The sequence below is a fragment of the Physeter macrocephalus genome, chromosome 1 (genome assembly GCF_002837175.3).
Source record: "Physeter macrocephalus isolate SW-GA chromosome 1, ASM283717v5, whole genome shotgun sequence".
Classification (NCBI taxonomy): Eukaryota; Metazoa; Chordata; class Mammalia; order Artiodactyla; family Physeteridae; genus Physeter; species Physeter macrocephalus.
The window spans coordinates 80,986,047-80,998,460 of NC_041214.2; the positions used below are offsets into that span (position 1 = coordinate 80,986,047).

The 12,414-nt window shown below is 41.6% G+C and overlaps 1 long non-coding RNA gene across 3 annotated transcripts in view; it reads left to right on the plus strand.

Annotated features, from left to right (window-relative positions):
* Window positions 1-12,414, plus strand: part of LOC102982930 (uncharacterized) — a 64,682-nt gene that overhangs the window by 5,424 nt on the left and 46,844 nt on the right. The window lies entirely within an intron of this gene.

Sequence of the window (12,414 nt, forward strand, 5' to 3'; positions counted from 1 at the left end):
GGCGCACAGGCTTAGTTGCTCCGCGGCACGTGGGATCTTCCTGGACCAGGGCTTGAACCTGTGTCCCGTGCATTGGCAGGTGGATTCTTAACCACTGCGCCACCAGGGAAGCCCCGCACCACCCACTTGTTGATCCTTATGGTCAGTCTTGGGACTGTCATGGAGCCTGTGGGTGTGTCATTTAGCTTGCTGTTGTGTTACAGCGAGCGTATACTGAGGCTCAAGATCTAATGGAAATCGACTTGTCAGCCATCTTGGACCCGTGGTTCAAATCAGCTTACGTTATGTCCTCGGGCTATGTCATTCTTTCAGAGGTTGTGCCCTGCCCCCTTCCCTCCTGTTTCACTAGGTCTTCTCACATTTAGCATATATCAATTTTACAAATTATCTAAGGATATAGTTCTGCTCTGGGAGTAGACACAGAATTAAAGCAATGGTTGCTTTGCAACTTTATATCAAATAAATTCTTTAAAAAAATACTCAAGGTCAACTTTTTCCAGGAAGAATTAAGCACAAGTGACAGCTTAAATATTTGATGTGTCCTGCTCTATAGCTGAGCTTAATTCTCTTCTCAAGACTATCGTACCAGCCTGTGATGCAAACAAGACCTCTGACCAGATCAGATAAGCATCAGCCTTTTGTAAAGAGATGAAAACTTGTATGGTAAACAATAGTGGTAGGCTTTTTTTAAATGCAGTATTAAAGATAATGAAGTCTATTACAAAGGGTCTGTTTACTCTCTATTCTTCACATCTCATTGTACAATGGGAAAAAATTATCTCCATGTAAAAAAGGAATAGATTATCAGACTTCCTAAATGAATATTTTCACCCTGTTTTGAGAGGGAGAAAAGACTTGGTTTTTTCTTGAGGGAAAAATGGTATCACAAGCTACTTTCTTTATTGGTTTTGAGAAATCAAGCCAATGTGGACAAATGATAGTTTGTATCTGCCCATGAATTTCTGCACAATTTTACCCAGCATTGCAGCCCAGTTTTCAGCCAGAGGCTGTAATCATTGTTTGCATTTTATCAGATCGCAGGATCAGATTATCTGAATGCATTCTGGCCCATCACAACTCACCCCTTGCACAAGTCTGCTGGCTTTTGACCTCAGGTAAGCCCAGAACATAGGAGAGCTGTGACCACGCCTGGAAGCCAGTGAAACTTCAAAGGTCAGGCAGTCTAGTCTGACAGGGGGCCAGTCTGTGGTAGTAGAAATGTTGATGGATGGAGCTTTAATCCCTCTTGGGTCCACTACCAATGAAAAGTTTCACAGAGACTCAAACACAAAGGGAGACAGTTTATGCCACCTTTTTATTTTAACAAGTATATAATATGCACTTGCTAACTGTACTAGACCTAGGAATAGTGTTGAGAAAAATAGACACAATGCCAGTTCTACATGTTAAAACAAAGGTAAAACAGGATAGCAACTCCAAGGAAAGGAGTAGGTGAGATAGCTCGGCTGAGATCTCCCAGTGGACCCCTGGATGGACTGGACCTGCTACTTCAGCCAGGAGCCTCTTTTGATAGTGATGGAGCAGGCAAGGATGAGCCTGGAGACACCCCCCAGGGCCTGTTGAAGGAACACAAACATGGAGCACACATCTTTGTCCTCACAAAACAGCAAGAGGTAGGAAAATAATGTCCAGAGGTTTGATGTCTGCAGCCTTGGTCTTGGCGGCCTCTCTGCTTCCTTTAGGAAGCTGTGTAGAGCTGTGTGACTTCTGAAGAGAGTCTGCTCGTTCTTGATGATCTGCGTATCTGGGGATATGCTTTAGGATGTAGTTTGCCTCATTCGTGGCTGTGATACACAGCCTCACCCACTCTTAGAGAATCACAGCAGATATCAGGGCAGGAGAGAGAATCTCTGCCCAACAGTAGGGATTTGATTAGATTTATATTTCCAAGTACAGTTTTAGGTGAATGAAAAGAGGTCCATGATACATATTTTGACAGCTTAATTGCAGTATAATTTATATACCATAAAATTCATTCATTTTAAGCATACAAGTGATTTTACATAACTTAATGGAATTGTATAACCATCACTGCACTCTAATATTAGAACAGTTTCATCATCCCCCAAAGAAACCTTGGACCCATTTACAGTCATTCCCCACTTCTGCCTGCAGCCTCAGGCAACCACTAATCTACTTTCTGTCTCTATAGATTTGTATATTCTGGACATTTCATGTAAATGGAATCATAAATTGTGTGGCTTTGCATCTGCCTTCTTTCACTTAGCATAATGTTTTCAAGGTTCATCCATGTTGTAGCATGTATTAATGGGTTTTGTTCTTTTTTATGGCCTAATACTAATCTATTGGATGGATGTACCATATTCTGTTTATCCATTATCAGTTGTTCAATATTTGGATTAGTTCAACTTTGGAGCTATTATGAATGACACTGCTATGAATGTATCATGTAAAACTCTCTGTGTGGTCATGTATTTTCATTTATCTTGAGTACATGATATTTTAAAGTAGAAAAAACAAAGGATAGGCATATAAAGAGGAATCTGAAAGGATATGAACTTAGGTTTTCAAAGTGATTAGCGTTAAATGGTAAGATGATTCCTTCTTTTTACTTACCAAAATTTTCTTACAATAAGCTTATGTTATTTTAAATTTTCCTATGTGTCTGGAATAAGACAAAGACAATATAGCTCTCATTTTTTAAGACAAAAAAAAAAAACCAACAAATATTTGGAAAGTTGCAGTCCCTCTTTTGACAATTGAATCTTCTCGGGAAGCCTTAGCAGGTGGTTTGTAGTGAGATATTATTTTGAAATATTTAATGAGATTTTTACACATATTTCTAACCATTAGCCCTTCACTCAACCAGTTAGCTTAAGACATTCTGTGTTAGTGCATTCCCAGAGAAAGGGTGGACTAGACCTCTAATTGAATGAGACTACGTTTCTCCTACCTTGCAGAATAAATTTAATTTTAATTAGAAGCTCCCAATTATAGACAATTTTCATATTTTTATTTCTCACTTTTGAGTTGCAGACTCAAACTAGTATTCTCTATAGGTTATCCAACCTTTACTTGAGAACCCTCAAACTCAACATGGCTCTAAATTCAACTTCCTAAGTTCTCCGTACATTATACCTCCCTACTTCCAACCATCACAGTCACAACCCTGAATCATTCCTGACCTCTCTCTCCCCCCAGCTCCTCTCTTCAATGAGTTGTCAAGTCTAGCTGATCCTGCCCTAAACAGTTCTCTCCCACTTGTCCCCTTGTGTGAGGTCAGGTTCTCATTACAGTGTAGTCCCATCATTGATGCATGTAGCATCCACAAATTCAGCATGAGAGCAGAGAGAGGAGAGGGGAGACCATGGAAATGCCGCTGGTGGTCCTTACCACCAGGGTTCTTGTGAACAGGAGGTGCAAGATGTGAACCTGCTCTCCCACACTGGGTCTCCCAGTCTCTGCCCATCTTTCATTGTCAACTCTCCCACCTCTATGATTTTGTTGTTTAATGGTACCCATTTTTTATTCAGCATGGTCCTCAGTTAAAAGCCAGCTACTGCTTCTGGGGCTCAACCAATAAACAGCAATTAATTCCAAAGCTGGAGGAAAAACAGGCTGGGTTGGGCACCAACAGTGCACCTTCCTGAGTATTTTTCAAGGATAATTTCAAGCAAAAATTTTCACTGTATGCTTTCATTTCAGTCACTAACACTAACATTAGATGGGGCTCCACTGAATGGTCACCAGGAAAATTCAAAGGCACTTTGAGTACACAATATTAGCACAATCCTACCAAAGAAACAAAAAGAATAAAAATAAATATACATCTAGAATAGTAGGTCAGCAATTCAGGTTTGCATCCTAAAATGATTTTTTTAAACCAAGGGGGCTTAGTGTTTTCACCTTCCATTTGAACCTTACAGATTCCCAGTCAGGCACATGATATTTCATTTGTCAGGTTGACTCATAGATTACCCCACTACCTTAATATCTAACCTTTAGATCCTGATCCCCTCTAGTTCCAGATCATCCAGGTGGCTGCAGCTGTGTAACCTGAGGCTCAGATACCTGCAGGGCACTGAGAAGGCTCTGGCAATAAGACATAGCTTCCTTTCTGCAGGTTTTTTATTATAAGTTTTCTCTTTGCTCACACATATGGCTTAATAGACAGACAGGAAAAGAACAAGAACCCTTCAAGATTTCCTTAGCAGAAAGATAAGCAGTGTGAATGTTTTCTGGTGGCACTTGCAAATTCCGAATAGGACAGGTCACATTTTTTTAGGCCCCCTGTACCGTGCACAGATGAAGCTCTCAACCGTATAACTGAGCCCAGGGGAAGATGCTCAGGCAAGGAGTCAAGAGACTTGGGTTCTAGTCCCAACTCTGCTAATAATGAATAGTGAATGTGAACGCACATTGCAGACTATAAACACCATGCAAATGTATGAAACGATTGGTATTGGTTTCCATGATTCCTAGCACTGCTTTTCCTCTCCCCACTGAACCTTTTCAACATTGTTCTCAAAGTTAGCCTCCAGTGTTCTCTCATGGTCTATTTGACCCTTAATTTGTCAACCTATTGATAACAATAGATCTACTAAAGCACAGTTTGACCCAAATGCAATATATATTGAGCCTTGATTTCCCTGAATAGAATGTAGATAAAGACTTTCTAGGGCATCAGGCTCTTAAATGGAGGATGACTTAACTGATGCTTAAATGCTCCTTTTCTTTAAAGAGAAAAAAAGTGGTTGCCGCATTGGGATGATGGCTGAGTCTCCAATTAAATACTTTAAAGCACATGGCTTTGACATTTTATTCCTACCTCTGATTACAGTTAGAGGATTATGCTTGATCACCATGGCAGAGGTAGAAGAAACAGATTTGATTTTGTTTCCTTCTGTTTTATGTTGACTAATGATAACAGTTCAAAAAGTGTCTAAATTGCAATGTTTCCCATTGCATATTCCACACTTTATCAAAAGGGAAGTAGCATTCATTAGGGTAAAGAATAAAGAGAATCAAGAATCCTGGGCAGTTTGTCTGATCCTGTTGCTAATACCCTGCTTACAGTTTGATTATGAGATGACAAGCTTTCATACTTAGTTTGTCCCTCTAGAGAGTCAGTGTAATGCCAGAAGCTCTCCCTGACCCAGCACCTTTTAGCTTGGTTCCTGTCTCTGGTCCCTCTTAGCCTGCCTCATCACTTGTGGGTCAGCCTTGTATGCATATACAGGTATGTAGCCTTTAGAAATCACCAAATCCCATCCTCCACTTTAATAGGTGAGGAAACTGATCCTCTGGGCAAGATCTGTACCCGACAGAGCCCTAGGTAGCTACCTCTTCCCCCATCAGACCTCTATTTCTACTCTCTCAGAGCTAGGAAATCCCAGCCCCAAGCAACAGACCTGCACAGAATGAAAACCTGAAGACACCAGGAGCTGGGCTAGAAACGGAATATGACATCCAGCTCTCCTCTGAGAATGGGTTCGACCCTGACCCAGGTGGATAGAGTGGAGTCAAGGATTTACTGTGTTATAAAAGCAGATGACCACTCATTTAAGAAACGGTAACCAGAAAATAAGACCACCATGGGGTCTGTTTAAAAGATATTGATCGTATCATGCAGGGTTCTTAGTTGTAAATTAGTTGTGAATTAGTCTCTGACAATATAAACAGAAAATAAATTTATTAAACTGATGTTGAGGAGCTTCCATAGTCTACTTTGAGACTAAAGAGCAGGTTCAAAGACTATATAATAAGCTATTTAATTGCTGCCATGGTGACACTCTTAAATGCCACAGCTGGCTATGGACATTAGTGCTTGTACCCGACCCTAGGTGCTGCCTCTAGAACTGCCACCATGCTGCATCTGGAAACTGGAGTTGGCCAGTTCTGCTCTGCTTCCTTGATCCACTCGTGTTAGTCCGTGCCTAGACCAGAGACATCTAATTGGCAGAGCCTACTCCGTGTGCCCTGATGGTAAGGGAGATGGAGAAACTGAGTTTCCAGCATTTCCAGTTTCTATATGGAAAACAAGCTTTGCTCCACAAAATGGGAGATTCTCCAAATGTAGGAAGGAAGAAGGAAGAGATTCAGATGCTGAGACACGAAAAGAATGACAAATGTCCATGACCCTATAGAACAAGGGAAAAGAGAATATTATCCTGGAAAAACAAAGGGAGAACAACCTTTGATTTGCCCAAGGAACCAGAAGAAAATGAGAAAGAAGTTTTTGGTATTCTCTAAAAAGTTAAAGGCAATGCCTTTTGCAACAAGGACATAAGTAATAAAGAGAGATTCCAATATGAAAAGACAACAGAATAACTGAAATGGGAAATGGACAAATATTTAGGAAATTTAAAAAGTGCCAATAGCAGAATTAACATCCACTTTGGGGGCGAGAACCAAGAGCAGAAATCACCCAGAAAAATCTAGCCAATGACATAGAGGATAAACTTAAGAATCTCTCCTAGATTATGGAAAAAAGCCTAAAGAGATCAAGGTAAAAAGAGAAAATCAGGGGCTTCCCTGGTGGCGCAGTGGTTGAGAGTCCGCCTGCCGATGCAGGGGACACGGGTTCGTGCCCCGGTCTGGGAAGATCCCACATGCCGCGGAGCGGCTGGGCCCGTGAGCCATGGCCGCTGAGCCTGTGCGTCCAGAGCCTGTGCTCCGCAGCGGGAGAGGCCACAGCAGTGAGAGGCCCGCGTACCGCAAAAAAAAAAAAAAAGGAAAAAAAAAGAAAAGAGAAAATCATCTATGTAAGTCAGGGGCCAGAGATCCAACCTGAAAATTATTGAAAGTAAGTCCTTAGGAAGAAAACAGGACCTGGCTCGGAAACAATCACTGGTCAGAAACACTGACTAGGGCATCAGTAGAGGAAATTTTCTCAAGCTGCAGAGGTTACCTGGGTGTGCAAGTCACAGGCTCCACACTGCATTCAAGGCAAAACCAAAGACAAGAGATTCACACGCACACACTTCAGGGTGATGTTTGTAACACGGAGTAAAGCAAAACGACAACAACAAATCCCGTAAACATCTGGGTGGCAAAGAGTTTACCTAGCAAGGAATAAAAATCACCTTAGCCTCAGGACTTCCCTGGTGGCGCAGTGGTTAAAAATCCAACTGCCAATGCAGGGTACACGGGTTCAAGCCCTGGTCTGGGAAAATCCCACATGCGGCAGAACAACTAAGCCCGTGTGCCACAACTACTGAGCCCGCGTGCCTAGAGACCGTGCTCCACAACAAGAGAAGCCACCACAATGAGAAGCCTGCGCACCGCAGCAGAGTAGCCCCCGCTCGCCACAACTAGAGAGAGCCCACGCCCAGCAATGAAGACCCAATGCAGCCAGAAATAAGTAATAAATTAATTAATTTTAAAAATCACTTTAGCCTCAGCTTTTGGGGCCATAATAAAATGTCAAAAGTAAATAAAATAAGATTTATATCATTTGGGGGAGAAAGGTTTTGACCAAACGAACATGGTTTTTTTTTTTTTTTTTTTTTTCCTTTTTTGCGGTACGCAGGCCTCTCACTGTTGTGGCCTCTCCCATTGCGGGCTCCGCAGCATGTGGGATCTTCCCGGACCGGGGCACGAACCCGTGTCGCCTGCATCATCAGGCGGATTCTCAACCACTGTGCCACCAGGGAAGCCCGAACACGTTTTACTTGTGTGAAAGCAACAGAAAGACATCTTAGGTATGAAAAAGAAAATCCTCCAAGATCTCGCTTCTGAAAGTATGGTCTGTGGGCCAGCAGCACCAGCACCATCTAGGAGCTTGTTAGAAATGCAGAGTCTCCAGCCCTCCGGACCTACTGAATTAGAATCTGCATTTTACCCAGATCCTCAGGCAACTCCTATGCGTGTTACTGCCTGAGAAACACTGGTTTAAGACGAACCCTACAGACCAAGAACGGAACCAAAGTTATGAACTCGGGAGTGGTGAAGTGATGGTTTAAATGATTGGCAAACTGCTCTGTGAACTGTCCACAGAGCCCCCACCTCATCAGAAGGTCCCTGAGGAGCACGGTCAAGATCACCCATGACTAAACAGGTGGCATGAAGCATCTGCAACAACAGGAAGCGTTGGTGCCCTCTTGGCAGTAGCGTCTGGTTCGAAGTTTCCCTTTTATCGCTTTCAGTGTGGCATTTTATCTCTTCTGAGACTTAATACTGTCATTGGACACAAGACATTTCTCTTTCAGGACCCATCACTTAATTACTGAGGAAAACAAATAAGTGTGATTAAAACAATGTTTAAAAAAATCAAAACAGTTATGTCTGTTTTAAAAAATACCAGAAGGAAATAAAGCAAATTATTAAATAATAAAAGTTATTTATTTTTATTTTTTTTTGTGGTATGTGGGCCTCCCCCTGTTGTGGCCTCTCCCGTTGCGGAGCACAGGCTCCGGACGCGCAGGCCCAGCGGCCCATGGCTCACGGGCCCAGCCGCTCCGCGGCACGTGGGATCCTCCCAGACCGGGGCGCGAACCCGGTCCCCCTGCATCGGCAGGCGGACGCGCAACCACTGCGCCACCAGGGAAGCCCAAGTTATTTCTTTTTAAATCTCTATGTTTTTCAGGTTTTCTTGAATGAGCTGATTATTACAGATTATAAAAATAAATTTAAAAAAAAAATGTTCTCGCGCATGGTGAGAATACTTAAGCCAGGAAGCAAATCATAACTTATATGGGATATTTCCCCTAAGCCTTCCTTTCCAGCATTTTCTCACTGTTCCCCTTCCTGCTCTCTGTTCTAACAAAACTACCTTATGCTTTGTCACCTCACTGTCTTTACTAACTGGGAAATCCACCTCTCCCAGCCTACCAAAAATATCTGAGGGGACAAATCCTATAGTCTTTCAAGGCTGGTTCAGGTGACACCTTCCCTACAAAAACCTCCCTGATAGTTAGAACCATTGGTATTCTAACCCTCCTTCAACTCCCTGTATGTTTCTTCAGGTCTTTTACACTTTATACCTCATATTATTATGTTATTAATAGTAATAGTAGTATTAGTAGTAATAGTCTAATGCCTTTGCTATACTATGAGCTCTTCAAGGCCTTTTGGAGTTTTGAAAATACCTTGATTATAGTAAACACCAATAGGTGTTGTTAAGTGAATGAGTCATCATTTGTCCTAGGAGTTGAGGCAGGTGCAAAAGATTGTGGAAATACCCCACAGTCTTTACTTTTTACCAGCTGTGTAGCATTGCTTTGAATTTGGTTAATATAGCAACTGAGCAGTTTTAGTAACAATAGCTTTTTAGGCTTGACAAATAGAAAACCCAAGGAAATACTTATGTTTCTTTTTAAAAAACCCCAAAAAGAACATGTTGTATCTTTCTGTATTTAGAACAACTTACTATCCTGCCTTGGGCAACTTGCTTCCTGGGCTCCAGAGGAACTGTTTGCGCTAAAATTAGAAGAAATGAGTTTGGATTCAGAGCTCTCTAAGGCCCCTTCCAAATCTAGCCTTCTATAATCCTAAAAATGATGATAAAGCCAAGTTTGGCTTTTAGGGACTTCAGTTGTTGTGTTCCAAATATTACAATGTCAAAGTGCCATAACTATTAATAATAAATGCTTAGTATTTACAAGAATATGCAGCCTGATTCTTTCTTGATTCTCACATCATCTAGTCTCTGCTATAGTATTATTTTTTTCTTTTTTAGAACAACCTAAAGCCAAAGGCTTCCTCTCTCATTGTTTGCCTTCTCAAGTGGAGACACGCCTTCTGCAGCCACAGCGGTCCCCAATTAACATTTCTCCTTGCCACCAGTGCACAAGCCCCCATGACTCAGCAGTCCCAGCCTCTGAAAGAGTCCATCATCATGACAAAGCATCAACCATTAAGCTTTCTTGCACACTAGTTCTGAGTCAGGCAAGTGCAACTTTCTTCCCAATGTAAATCTCCAGATCCAATTAAGTGACCAACTTTGAATTCATTCCATGGGAATTTTATTGATAATCTATTAGGTACATAGTTATACCTTGTAAACTGTGGATGATACGTAACACATAATCTACCATAACACAAACAACTAATGTTTATTTCCAGTTTTACAGTTTATGAGTGGTTTCCACATATATGTGTGCCATATTGTCTCTTAGAATTCATATCAACGATTGTTGAGTTGACTTTCAAATGTGTTGTAGTTAAGAAATACCAAGAGAGGCCTGCTCTGCACACTCTGTTGTTGTCAACACAGAGCAGAGTCCAGTTGTCAGCACTGCTGCATCAACAGAGATGGGGACATTCTATTCATTCAACCAGAGGTGATCACTTAATATATCCATATATCATCTCAACTGCCCAAGCTGAAACCAGAGTTTTCTTTCTCCATAAAGCCTTCCTAGATTTCCACCTCTCCAGCCAGAAATATCTCCCCTTTTCTGAACATCCATAGTACTTTTCTTATATCTCATCTATTATATTTTTATTACATTAAAAAACTTTTTTTGAATTTTTGAATTTTATTTTATTTTTTTATACAACAGGTTCTTATTAGTCATCCATTTTATACACATCAGCGTATACATGTCAGTCCCAATCTCCCAATTCATCATTTTTCCATTAAAAATTTTTTATTACATTTTTCCTTCTTGTTCATATTTTATTGCCTCGGCTACTCTGTGAATACCTACTCTAGACCCATTGAGGCAGCGTCTAAGAGGCATTTGTCATTATAAAAAGCCTCATGGTTCATATGTGGAGCCAGAGTCACCTGCGTGAAGGGCAGAAGCCATATACATAAGTCACATATCCCTTGAGAGACAGTGGACACAGCGGTGAAGAGCCCAGGTGCTGGCGTGCCAGACTACCCTGCTTCACAGCCCAGCTCTGCCACTTACAAGTTAGGCCTTCAGCAAGTCACTTAACCACTGTGAACTTAATGTGTGAATGAGGAGGTAATAGAACCTGCCTCATGGGTTCATGGTGAGCTTCAGTGCGTCAACACGTATAAGCACTAGGAGTGACTGGCTATGCCTGTCAACTGTTACTGTCCCCTATGGAAGCCTGTGCCCAGGAGCTGCTTTCTGATTAAATATAGAAAAAACCATAAGCATATAATTCTATTGCTGTGAAGCACAACCACATGCATAGACTTGTATCACTTATTTCTCAGGGGACTTAGGTGAACTAATTGATTTAGGTTCATAAATCAGAGCCCTCTGATCCTTACAAAGCGTACATACTAGTACATGCATTATTTCTGTTTTTACAACAATCGGGCCACTTTCTTCTCTCTGTGGCAGAGTTCATTCATGGGCATGTAATTGTTGTCAGCAAGCAGCAAGCACAGGGCATTTCTAAAGACTTCATTGGCCCAATCATGCCATGGGTTGAGAGTCCCCAAGCAGAGGAACTTTCACAGGTCATTTCCCAGTGACATGTGGCAAACTGGAATCCTAACAGAAGCCTCAGGTGAGTGAGGCCAGAGGGTGCACTGGCCAGACCTGAGGACGCTGTGGGCAGGAGATTAGACTTTATGGTAGCGCAGACAAGTGAAGGACTCTGATTTATTTTCACTTTTCCTACAACTTGTATATATTTTAGTCCCCAGGCTGCATTTTTCATATGCTATACCTTGTTTAAAGATCAGGAAGTAAGAAAACTTAAAGTAAGTATCTTTAAGCAAAAATCTCCATTGGTTAGGGCAGTAGCATGTTTGCAAAGATGGCTACAATAATCTCTTTGCAATGTGACTCCTCCCTGCTATTCCTCCCACAAAGAGTTGGAGTCTACTTATCCATCCTTTGAATGGAGGCTAGCCTTGTGACTTTGACTAATAGAAGAATAGCAGCAGTAATATTTTGCAACTTCTGAGCCTAGGCCTTGAGAAGCCTTGTAGCTTCTGCTCTTATCCTCTCTTGCTGTGTTTACAACTCAACTGCATGTGAAAAACCCTGAGCTGGCTTGCTAGATATTGCAGGCACACAACCTAGACAAAAGCATACAACATTGTAAATCAACTATACTCCAGTAAAAATTTAAACAAATAAATACCCAAAACTTTAAAAAAAAAGAAAAGGAAGGGTTCAGCAACTACGAATGAGTGTAAAGACACTTACGTAGCTCGGACAGCTCATTCACAGACAGAAACTAAAGTGAGTTAATGAACTCCCCACCCCTTTCTACACACATGAACTCAGATTTCCAGACATTTCCAGAACTCAGATTACCACGGACCCTACAGCTCCACTGTTATCTCCATTTTCCACAGGTGAGGGACCTGGGCTGAGAGTTTGAGATCATTCAGACCGGGCAAGGCTCTAACAGGAGTTTACTGAATCTAAGCCCAGATCTTTCACACTTGCCAATGATGTTTGGGAATTGGTAACTCTGTTGAGTTAAAGCTCAACCACAGGAAAATTATATACTACATGTATGTCATTGCCCACTATGGTCACCATAAACCAAGAT